The sequence below is a fragment of the Protopterus annectens genome, chromosome 1.part0 (genome assembly GCF_019279795.1).
Source record: "Protopterus annectens isolate FY-2018-M chromosome 1.part0, PAN1.0, whole genome shotgun sequence".
Classification (NCBI taxonomy): domain Eukaryota; kingdom Metazoa; phylum Chordata; order Ceratodontiformes; family Protopteridae; genus Protopterus; species Protopterus annectens.
Genome location: NC_056725.1, coordinates 991,924,012 through 991,937,707, shown reverse-complemented (window position 1 = coordinate 991,937,707; position 13,696 = coordinate 991,924,012).

Here is a 13,696-nt window from a genome sequence, read left to right as displayed (position 1 = left end):
TCATATCATCTCAGGCTTTTAGGTACTTGATCCACCTGGAATGGCACCTGAAACCAAGCCAGTTGTTAAGGTCAATCATTTCCTGATTGCACTGCAGCATCATTCTGAGTGACAGCAGACTGCTGATTAAGGCTAGGGACATACCTGCCTAGGACACAAACTCAGCGGGCTTAATCATGTGTCACATCAAGGAGGTACATCTCGGGTCAGACACACCAATATGGACTATGACAAACTCATAACAGTAACTGTTGTTGAGAGACAGCAGTGCATATGTGGTATGGTAGATTCTGGCACCTGGCATGCAAGTAAATGTGACCTTCTCCATATGCAGCCTGGTGAGATGCACATCTGTATGTATCACAATGATGTCTACCATGGCCAGTATGTTTGATTTATGGTGATGCTTTAGTGGCTGTGGGATGTGGGTGTGTGGCTATGTGTAGTATGTGGTGTGCAGGGGTATGGATTTCATGTTGTTTCTGCCTCAGAGGCCTCCTTTGTTTAGGGATGTTTATGTTGAGGACCTCCGCATATGTGGGTGTGTATTGTGTAGGTGTGTGTGGTGTGTGAGGTGTATTGATTGTGTTGACCACCTTTTCACTGCCAGATATGCGGGCATGAGATAGAGCGAGCATGGCCTGTAGGTTCCTAATGTCTTTACATCTCTCACAATTTGTGTTCCTTGGTGGTATTTGTAGATGGTTGTCCATGTGCATGAGGTAGTTGGCACACTGTGTCAGGATGCCCATATCAACCAGACTGGCAGGGAAAACAGTAGAACACTGTCCAGCCATATTTGTCAGAATCAGAGGGAGGAAGGCCAAGGACAGCAAAAGGGTGGCTCTACAGCCTTGGTACTTAAAAGAAACATAGGAGGCTTACACTACATGCAATGTAGACAGGCTATAAACAAGTAGTAACAGGTACAATAGAAAAGATGCAGTTAAGCACCTTAGAGAACATGCAGCAAGTAGCAGGAAACAGCAGGATGAGGAAGGAAACACATGATGTATTCCCGCCATGTTACTGATAGCCACATACATACTATGGTGAGAGATGGCAGGGTTTGATGTGGAAGTTAGCGGAGGACAGTGCTGGCAAATGTGGGTGTGCAGGGTGTGTACATAATGGAGAGCAATGTATATAGTCTGGTGATGTGTTCCCCTCTTCTTGTCTTTCAGGAGTGATGTACAGATGGGGGAACCCACCTTTTGCTTCAGCTGAGAATGAAGTCATAGTTGACAGTGTCAGACTGCATCATGCCATCCTGCTGTCGAGGAGTGGACATATGCAGGAGCAACACACTGCACTGTGGGCAGACCTTGTTGCATCAGTAAATCATGTTGGGCTACAGGACAGAAGCTATGAGCAGGTCCTACACTGGGCCATCAATATGATACATGCTGCATATTAAAGGGCCACAGCTGTGGCCAGGGACTGTGCTGGCACCGGTGGAGGGACTGCAACACAACAACCACTCTCAGCCACTGAGGATTTCCTTGCAAACCTGAGTTCAGCCACCACCTCATAAGCATCCATCACCCCATATGTCATGGAGGTAGTTGGCGCAGCTTCCACAGCAGAGGAGCATCCAGGTAAGCCTCCTGTGGTCATCACTTTAATACTGTAGCTGTCATAGTGGCAGCCTCTGCATACCTGTACATGGATGTCAGGTCAATCTGCATTTGGAGGGGGGAGTTGTAACGCACACATGTGCACACATACTCAGACTGTCAGCAATGTGAGAAGTATCACAGTTTGTACTGTAAATGTTGGTATATGCACATATAACCCTGTACCAGTGCCATATTTGTGTTTGCTGACAATACTGCTCCCCCACAATTCCATAGGTACATCTAGTGTGGCCAGAGTTCAACATCCTGTAGCCAGTGAGTGTGAAACTGTTTTGATATGGCTCATCTATACTGTAGGAATGATAAGGGCTGGCAGTTTGCCCTGGACACAACTGTTCAGCTTAGCCATAGTGCAATACTTGCATGTTCAGTTGTGGAGAGATTCACTGCAGTGCATTGCTGTGGTAATCACAGTAGCATATTTGCAGGAGCTGTAACATATTTGCAAATATTTTTGTGAAGGTTTCTGCAGTCTACTATACAGGGGGTAATAGTATATTGGAGAAGGGTGCACTGTTTTTATGTGAAGCCCCATCACATGCACTGACATGTTGCATATCTCACAAGTGTATAGTAATGGCAACATTAACTGGATGTAGTTGCACTGCATGTTGTGAAAGGGCTGTCTTGTCTGTGTGTGTTGTGTTCTGCTTGTGTGTTCTGCATGGGATCAGTAATATATATGTATAAGGTTCTGGCACCTCACATGTATGTGTCTGTATGTGGACCAGCAGACATAATAGTGCATGTAGCAATGTAGTCATGTTGTCTTCCTCAGAGGTGATAGTGGGAGTTGGAGTCTGTCCCCTTCACAACCTGATGTCAGTGTCTCATTGGACTATGATCATGATGGTGGCCATAGTGAGGCACAGGTGGGAGTTTTTGGGGGCTGAATCTGTCTCATTGGTTGGCATTCCACTTCCTCCCCGAATGTCCCCGCACACAGTTAGTATGCCCACATATACCCAGTCACCTGTGTCCACAGATATTGGAGAGTCAGTGTGTGGTGGTATTGAACAGGAGAGTGTGACAACTATGGCATGTGTGACTGTAGACACTAGCCATAGCCAGAGAGCTGCAGAGGTCCCTCACAGGCAGATTGACCGGAGTGCCTGAAGGAGGACTGCTGCCCATCCACCACCTGTTGCAGGTGTCACATCACGAGTCACTCAATGCATGTTGTGGTCCATCTTGGAGGCACAGGCACATTTTGAATACAACATCAGACAGATGCTCAGGATCATGGATGCATGACTGTCTGGCATCCAAGACTCCATCCACAACATTGGTGATGCCATGCATCATTTCGCCGATGTAGTGGACAGATGGTGGGGTGAGACATTGTCAGTCCTTAACCATTCATTGTCTGTGCTGGAACATGTGGTGGGAGTAGAGCATCAGACATGTAGACGTAGGTCAGCACCAGCATCTGCTGAGAGTCCACGTGGCTGTGCACAGTCACACTCCCATAGTGGCAGTACCACCAACACTACAGAAAGGAGGTTTCTGCCCACACCACAATGTGGCAGGCTATGGGCATGTGGTCCTGGGTGGTCCTGTGAGGGAGACGGTCCCAGCAGACACCAATCCCCATCAGCAAGTAGCACTGCATCTGACCCTGGGCATGGTGGTGCAAGTGCCACTCCTGGCAGAGCCAGTTTCTGTGTTCATTGCAAGAGATGGTGAACTGTACATCCTGCCATGTACATTCTACTGCTATCCAACATACTCTCATATAGGGCTATCACATGGCTTGACTGTGTATGTGCACACACTTATACATCACTGTCATATGCAGGTCACCAACAGACACACACAGCTCCTCTCCATCGCCCAGCTGATCAGCACCTCTCCAGACACACACACAGATGGTGTTGACTGTGTGTCACAGCCTAGGCCTTTGGCAATACCACACCGCACCCTGTGCATGTGATGATACCTGTGCCACATCTCTGTCATCCATGCCATCGATGCAGGGACATGCAAATATGTGCCTGATGCAGAGGGTGACTATAGTACATTTAATGGCAGTTTGTAGTATAGTAATGTTATGCCCTGTAAGGTGCTGTCTGCTGGCATGTGTAATGAGTACACATCAAACTGTATGTACTTTTGTTCCATGATGCTGCATTGGTAGTAGTATTGCTGACTGACTGATGTCTTCCACACCTTTTTCTGTTTCTCTACAGGGGTCTGTGTGTCTACGCCATGGAGAGCTGGTGTCAATACAATGGCTTAAGGTGGCATGGTGGCAAAGCAGAAATGTGACTTAGCCAAGGTATGGCTGTATATGTGCATGTTTACCTATGTGTGTATCATATGTGTAGAATAGTGTGTTAGGGACAATGGGGGCAGAGAGCATAATCTTGCATGCATACCCCATAACACAATATACTACTCATGATACATGTCACCTGGGAGTTCAGTAGGATCATAGGTTCGTAGGATCATAAGAGGTTACTTGAGTAGTGTCCCTGGGGCACTTACAAGGGTAGCCATTATTTTATCCCCAGAAAGAAACATTAGTCAGCACCTGTTGCCCCTGTCAATGAGGGACACAGGTGGGACACCATGAACAGGATTGTGGTTTCCCATTCACTCATCACAGTTGCACTTGAAGAGTGTCATCATGGTACTCTGTTTGATGGGTATGGGAAGTGTATTTCTGAGACAGGGTAGCCTGTAGGAGATAAACCTGTCTCACCAACAGGATGTGTTGATGTTGCATATCAGATTCAGGCCTGTCATGCAGGTAATGCTTGAGGGGTTAGACATACAGATATGGGGCAGCTGTAGTAGGGCAGGGTCCAACATTGCCTTGTAGGTGTGACACAGCCCATCTTTGAGCAGCCAATCCAATACCGAGTGGATCAACAGTGGTTAGAGCCTGTCTGCATGGGACATGTGTTGGAGGCCATGGGTTACCTTTGTGAGGTATTTCTGTGGCCTTTCCACTTGGTGCAGATGTCTGGATAGGTACATACCAAATGTGGCATTGTAGTAAAATATTGTTGTATGGAGTGAGGACTATAGAGAGGTAATAAGCACCTTTTTTCTGGATGCAATCCCTTTACCTATGAGAAAAACCACATACAAGGCTTTACTGACCACTACAGTTACATGATGGTTGAATGGGAAATTGACATCAGCCTGAGTAACTAGGTATCTTACCACAAGTTGTGTGTTTAGGGGGTTGCCTTTGATGTGGTAAATAGTGGGGCCATGTCTTTGCCGAATGGTATGATGATACATGTTTTTGCATTTAACCTGAGACCAGGACCTTGGCACCAGTCCATAACTGATGTCAGACACTCTTGCAGTATGTTAACATCATATGTGGAGTCACTGACAGATAGCACCCAACTTACAGTCATCCACAGACTGGGTCAGGACCTACAAATGTAGGTGGTGGTGGGCAGCATTCATGCCTACATACATGTGGTTATTTGGAGGCAGCAGCTATTCACAGGGACTCAAAATGTATACATATTGCACACACATAGGCAAGACAGACTAGGGTTGCCATCTTACCAAATGCCCAATGTGGGACATGTTTTATAGTAACATGAGAGCTGGCAGGAGACACCACACCCACAGTGAGTGCAACGGACACAACCTCACTTTTTTTTACAATATAACAGCTTAGTTTTGTAGCATTTGCCTAGATTATGGTATTTAAAATGGTTGTTGTATGCAATTATTAGAATAATGTAGGAAATATTTGTTTTCCTACACTCTCAGGACAGTTGTAATGTTTTAGTTTTTTACAGGACACACCTGTCCAAACTGGAATAGGTGATATCCATACTACAGTCATACTGCTGCATGGGAATATATGTGCGCGCGCACACACACACACACACACACACACACACACACACACACACACACACACACACACACACACACACACACACACACACTCATGAATTGCATAGTTATACATAGTAGATGCACCCTGGAGCTTATGTGTTTTTGGAGTGTTTGCCACTACTGTTCAGGTGAATGACATCTGCAGACACTGTAAAGGATGCCAATGGGGAGTTGACAGATTTGCATCGGCTCTTAAAATGTTGCAACCATTTCACCCACTCAAGGAAGACATCCATACTGCTACGAGAGGATATACTTAAACAAACACACATACACTCACAGAGTTAGCGGTTTTGAGAGAAGAACCCCTGCCTACTTAGTTATATACACTATAGTACTACATACTTATTGCATATACCATGGGGCTAGTGTGTTTGGAGAGTGCCTAACTGTGCTTCTAAGGTGGATGATATTAGTATGCCCTTAAAGGTTGCCAAAGGGGGGATTAACAGGCCCTTAAGATTGTATAACCATGACATTCACACACACACACACACACACACACACACACACACACACACACACACACACACACACACACACACACACACACACACACTCACAGAGTTGCCAGTTTTAAGAGTTAAACCCCTACCTATCTAGTATATACTACAGTGATACACACTTTTCGCATGCACCACTAAGCTTATGTGTTTGGAGAGTGTATGAATGTGCTTCTAAGGTGGATGACATCAGCAGGCCCTGTAAAATAAGCCAACATGGGGGTTAACAGGTAGGGATGGGCCTGCAAATGTATAAGCATTGCACATACATAGGCAAAGCAGACACAGTGCTGGAAGTTGATATACTTACAAATGCATACACTCACAGAGTTACCATTGTTGGGATTATAGCCCCCTACCTATCTAGTTGTGTAGAGTATACTGCTATGTTCATATTGCATGCACCACAGAGTTTATGTGTTTGGAGAGTGTCTGCCACTGCTGCTGGGGTGGATGACATCAGCAGCTGTAGAACGCACTAGTCACAGGGCCATAAAATGATTGACCATTGCACAGACATAGGCCTATTGGGTGTGTGTATGATGCTGTATGCGTAATATCTACACACACACACACACACACACACACACACACACACACACACACACACACACACACACACACACACTGATGTGAGATTAGAATTCCTACCTGCCTAGTAGTACACACTACAGCTCACCGTACTAGTTGCATGCACCACTGGTAACAATTGGTGTGCAAGTGGATGCCGCACTACATCACTTTATACCTTTCAGTGTGTCTTTCTCTCTCTCCCTCTGTCTGTCTCTCTCTCTCTATTATATATACATGTAAAACTCTACTGATACATATATATTGTATATGTGCCACATACTGATAGATAAGGGTAATCATGTCTGATGAGGATAAGGAGAGACAGTTAGGTATACATAGCTGTCTGTATGCAAAGAGATATAGTGACATCTCAGTTGTATAGGCAGATGAGGCTTCAGACATGGGCTGAAATTACCTAAGTGTAAGAATATGCCCTGTCCTGACCCACCTATATTCCAGGCTAGGATTTAATGTGCTACAGACAGTTGGCTGCTGCACCTGATTACACAGTCCAGCACCTCCTTGATAGCATGCCAAATGGATTCCTCAGCTGTGTGATGGCCATAATATCTGACTCATACCTAGGGTGTGTGCAGATTGTATTAGACTGAACAGGGTTTTTCATCTTATGTCTGGTACATTTTATATAACAATGTGATGTTCTGGTACATTAGTAACAGACCATTATAGAGTGACGTGAAGAACTGATGACAGACATTTCAGTTACTGACTCCATACACAGCAGTGGACCCATGCTACTGCACAGCCTGTTCTACTCTGCACTTTCTACATTTGTCTGGCCAGTAGTTTATCCTTCTCCTTCTCTGTGGGCCTTTGTCCCGCTTCTGTTCCTGGCTTTGTCCACAGTTGCAGCTCTATGTAGTTGTAGGTATGTTGTGACTGAGGTGCAAGATGTAACACCACACACAGGGTTACAGACTTCACCTCTGACTGTACCTGTTTTGCAGGATGTCCAGCATTGCGCCCCATATGTCTGCTCTGCTCCTCAGACAGTTTGTTTTGTATAGGTATTATAATGTTACATGGTGCCCATACCTCTCAAGCTGTTAGAGCATGACATTTGGACAAAGTCATATATAAAAGTGGGACACAGGCCCAATAATAGGGACATTTTTTTTTTAATATTGCTCTTACAAACTTAGACACTTGGTAGAATAACAGGTTATGTATTAACATGAATGTTCTGAAGAGTATGAAGTCTGCATCTCAAATGTCTGTCATTATTTTCAAACATCAACCTTTATTGGTTTGCCACTAGTTTGCCAGAAAATCTGCAATGTTATGAAAAACAGAGCAGACTTATGAGGCAAAACTGTGGACATTTTGCGAAGCTCTGTACATTTGAGAGGTATGGTAGTGCCCACTGACTTGTTGTAAGTACTGACACAGTTACATGATGGCCTTTACATCTTGCTGCTACTCTGATTTGTTACAACCTGCTGTTCTACTAGCCACCATGTAGTTCACTCAGAGCTATCTGTGGCCCCGTCACTCCATTATCTCTGGCTTTGTCCAGCTTTCCTGCAGTAACAAATAGTGATATATGGACAGTCTGTAGAACTCCTACCATGGGTGTAGCTTATATGCAAAATAGTGGCACAGCCACTCTTGAACCATGAACACAATCAACCATGGTAATGTACTTAGCCCACTAAGCCACAAAAGCCACCTGACAGTGCAGTTTAATTCATGACACTGTCAAGCACAGACATACATGTCATCAGGTTGATTGTGACAGCCTTGGGATTGTGTGGTCTGCTGCTATTCCCTTGCAAAAATAATGTTAATGCAGTTGCACAGGAACAGAGACATGTTAGGGGTAGGGGACTCTACCATTGCAGTCATGCATCTGTCCTATGACTCCACTGTTTGTCATTTCCTTCACTTTGTGCAGTGGGTTTTGCTGCCTTGGGGCCTACTGCATATTATGGGGTGACCAGTACTGGGCTTTGAACTCCTGTTGTCCCATATAGCTGTCAGTTGTCTGCAGGTTTCAAGGTGGCCCACTCTATCCCCTAGCATACATGCATCGGGTCCATACATATGCTACCATAGTGTAGTACCCCATACATTGTTTTAAATAAGAGTGACTTACCTTGTGCCTGCAGCAGTTGAGATCACAGTGCTTCAGGGCTGACTCTGTTAGATGCATGCAGTACACAGCCAATACATGGTAACGTACAGGTTGTGTGGTGTGGCTGGCATCTTTTTTTACTATCTATGTGAGTTGGAGTGAGGTGTGAGTCCCTAGTTTCCTTGTATGTCAGTGCATGTGCTATGCATTGCCTCTTTGCCAAGGCCAGGGCATACTGGGCATGCCTACATCTGCCTACAGGGATAAGCTCAGGGGGTTCCTTGTCCAAGTCCCCCTGTAGCTGTGGGGACCTTTGCACTGGTGGGGGGCTGTGTGTCCCTTCCCTGTGGTGTTCCTGCCGCAGCTGTTTCAACAGGATCATATTGTGTAGCATGGCACATACTGTGAATATGTGTGCACATGTGGCTGGAGAGTACTGCAGAGCTCCACCAGATATATTGAGGTAGTGGAACTGTGACTTGAGCAGCCCAAACACATGCTTTATGATGTTCTTGGTTTGTGCGTGTGCCTCATTATGGCATTCTTTGGTAGGTGTGTGTGCATTTTTGATGGGTGTAATCATCCACAGTTCCAGTGCTTAGCCAGCATCCTCCAGTAGATGGCTGTGTGGGATGTCTCCTCTGGCAAACATTTGGTACAGCTATGATGCATGCCAGATGTGGGAGTTGTGATAACTGCCAGGTCTGCCAGTGCGCACATTCATGATAATGCCCTGGACATTGCACAAGACCTGGCAGTTGATGGAGTGATACCCCTTGTGGTTGATGTAGACTCTACCCTCATTAACAGGTAGTGCTTTGATGTGGACATGAGTTTGGCCTATGGCACTGCTACATCGTGGAAGTGACACATATTGCTGGCCCTCTCCTCAGGGGTGTGGGGTAAATATATGTGCTCACTGGCATGTGTTTGCATGGCAGCCAGGAACTGGTGGAGTACCCTGGATGCAGATGCATGTGAGACCCCCATCATGTTCCCATTAGGTCTTTGAAAAGTACCTGTAGCTAGTATTCTAAGGGGTACACATACCTTTGTTTCCACTGGGATGGGCTCCCCTCTATTGACTCTGGGTCTGAATTGAGGGCTGCAAAGCTCAGTGAGTTCTTGTAGTATGTCCCTGTCCACCCTGTAGCACTCTACAATCTCCAGCTCATGTAGCTCCTGGAAGGTTACCCTAGGCCTGAACTCTCATTTCCTCCACAGTCTGGGCCTATTGTCAGCATCAGCACCAGCACTGACCTCAGCCTCTAGCACATACAAATGTAGCAAAGCAGCAGCAGCCCCTATCATTTTGTAAGTTAAAATTCACAAGTGTATACTCCAATGGTGCAGAGTATTTGGGAAAAATCAGATCGAAGGGTGTATGCATACTTTATAGTGGTGTGCTGCAGATGCAAGCCTGTGTGATTGGCTGACTATGATGCAGTCCACCTGCCAGGTCTATCATTAAAGGTTTTGAATGGCCTAGTGTCAGTGGAACAGGGATTATCAGTCATTTATAGTTAATTGGCTTTCCCTGGCTATATCCTTGTTTTGTTTTTTTTTTTTTTTTTTGGATGTGGCATGCAAACCAATGGCACTAGTATAAATAGTGCTCAGCAGTTTAGACACATCCCCATGCACAGGCATGCTCAGGTTTGCTTAAACTAGCTAAAACACACCCTGCTGAGATAAACAAAGCTTAGCAGCACTGGACACACCCCCTTGCTTAGCTGTCCTTAACTGAGCACAAACAGGCACCGCTGAGCTCTAATTGATTTAAACACACCATGACACACCCCTTTTTGATGTCAGCTACGTGATCTACTAACACAAACACTCTGGCTCTACACAGTTTGTATCTGCAGACACAGTAGCCCTTATTGCTATTCAGTAACCACAACTCATTTGCATACAGTTACTTGAATATACAATAGATACTTCACTACTCCATGGCCTGCAGCCTTACCAACCACTGAAACCTGCCATTGTACACTCTGTATGCAGGGCACTATAATGCATTATTTTTGCACTTATTATTTTCATTTTTTCAACATTTTAATTTTTTTTTTTTTGCATAACGGCATATCTGCGCATTGCTGCATGCCGTGCAAATGTAATAAATGTATTTAAAAAAAAAATTAATATTTTTTTAATGCTTCACATTGCTTTTTGGACTCACTGGCCAAAGTTTTAGCCATCAGTATGCCTACAGTGCAATATCCAACCTTCTTTTTGGGTTTTACAGCCCCTGTTTAAAATTTCTATTTCGGTACACATTTTTTTTCCATGTACATTTCTGACACCAACACAGCACCTACATGGGTGCCATTCTGCTTATTGGATCACAAATCACCCTCATTTGCATAGATTTTACCCACTTATGAGGCAATTTGCATCCCATAGACACTTCTGTGTCCACACACTCATGCCTGCCCCTCTGCTCTGTTTATTGGAACGCTCGGCGGACAGTTTCAGTGCTGGGGCCATGCCACTATGCCTACATGGACAATCATTTTGTGTACACTTTATTGAATTCCCCCCATAGTTGTAGTATCTCAGAATGCCACTTACGTTACATAATTTCCTTTTGTTGCTGATATGTTTTTTTTTAATTATTTCAAAATGCAAAGGAGATTGTTACAGCTCCAATGGAAAAATAACTACAATGCTACACGTTTCTTTACAGAAATATTTTATTCCTCTGTTACTATAAACAGCAGTAAAAAATGTCACAAGTCCACTCTTGACCAACAGGGTCCCTATTAATTTGACGAAGCTTTAGCTTGTTGAAGTACAAAAGATCAACAGCTAAAGATCGAAAGAGCCAAACTGCGAATGGCCAGATAAGCACATTTTTTCTCAGGGAATGAATTTGCTTGGCAGTTAACAGGAATTTGCCCTTTCCCCAGTGTGGAGAGATCTCAGAGTTAGTATATTTAGTTGGGGAGGGGTGTGTGGGCCACAGCCCCCCACTTAATTCAGGTTGAAAGATTTTTGTTTTGTGTAATGGCCAAGCGAATACTTTCCAAGGGAAAAAAAATTGCTTTGCTGATCGTTTGTGGTTTGGATGTTTCAATCTTTAGCTGTCAATCTTTCGTAGTTCGACAAGCTAAAGTTTCATCAAATTAATAGGGACCCGACCGACATCCTCATAATGCAGCTGAGAATTTAGATTGCCAGTAAACAGTACTACTATGTATCGGGTACCAGCATGCGCAACTTCTTTTTAATTTCAAGAAAACAGTGTTAAATGTCATATTTTATTTTCTACTCACATTTTAAAATATACTTTGCTTTATGTCACAGATGCTTTGTAATACTGCTTTGCTGCTTACACTGTTTATTTCTTATACTGTTTTATTTGTTTGTCAAACATTGATTTCTACACATATTTCTGCATATTGTATGTCAATTTACTATCATAATAACCTGCAAAACAAACTATCATAGGTTAGGTATGCTTTTAATTACTTATCATATTTTATAAAATTTTAAACTACTACTCAGTAAACTTTCCTTCAAAAAAGACACTCGGTTTACTACTCAAAAGAATCCTCTGCCATTTTTTTGTTAAATGATGCACACCTTATAAGCCAGTGTTTAGAAATGTTTAATGCTTGTTAGTTATTTTGTATGAATCTGCATTTTATTTACTTATTAATTAATTCTAGGCAGGTATCTTTAATCACAACAACATATATTTTTTTAAGTCCCAACATTGTTGTATTGTACACTTAGGAGCGGCCTTAGGTCAACTGGTGCCCTAGGCAAAAGGGCTCCATGGTGCCCCCCACCACACCACCTGGTGCCCCCATCCTGGTTTACCTACACCAAATAAATACTGGAAAAGTGCCCCTGCCAGAGCGGTGCCCTAGGTGGCCGCCTAGTTGGCCTATCCCTAAGGCCTGCTATATGTACCCAAGGTAGATGAAATGGAGAATTAGGTATATTAGCAATTCACAATGGATGGCAATGATGCAGTAACAGCTGTTGGAAATATGTTGGAAGATAAGTTGTGGTCAGATGTGGGACTGAATGAATTAGAAATGGGACTGCTGGTGGTAGTTTTTGCTGTTTTTACTCTTTTCTAATTGTCTTAATTGTGTCACACATTTGCATTTTCCTTTATTCTTCTCTGACTACTATGCTCTGCTATTTGTCAGTTTAATGACCCTTGCTACTTGTCTGTTTAATGACCACACTCAGTCTCTAGGTCTCACCATTCTATTGCTCACATTCCAAACTCTTCATAAAGGACACTTAATTCACCCCTCAAATAATTCTCTGCCAGATTTAGACTTGGTTAATACTTGTTAGTTATTTTGTATGACTATGCAGTTTATGTATTTACTTATTAATTAATTCTAGGCAGGTATCTGTAACCACAAAGATCTAATTTTAGTCCCAACATTATTGCATTGTAATCAAAGTAAATGAAATACAGAGTTAGGTATACTAGCATATTCACAGTAGATGGCAATGATGCAGTAATAACTGTTGGAAATAGGTTGAAAGATAAGTTGTGGTAAGATGTGGGACTGAATAAATTACAAATGGGTTTGCTGATGGAGGTTTTTATTGTTTTTACTCATTTCTAATTATTTTCTAATTATTTTAATTGTATCACACATTTGCACTTTTTTTTATTCTTCACTGCCTGCAACCATACCAGGATGCTGTGCAATTTTTAATTTAATGACCAGATTCACACTCTAGATGTCATAGTTCTATTGCTCACAGACCTTAGGGACTTCTGCTGTAATGAAATTTCTTTTGCAGTTTGGTGGGTCCTTTTTATCACTTTATCCTAATAACTTTACATGCTACTGTCATTTAGTCATTATATGTACAGCATTAACCCACATATATCCTTTGGGATTTCCACTAATCACCACACACTGATGCAGTGAAATGGGAAACATTAAACCATTTACATTATCAAAAACATGATTGCAAAATAATGTGTAATCTCAAGGTTTAGTAGAACAGCCCCTACGATTATGCTTATTTTT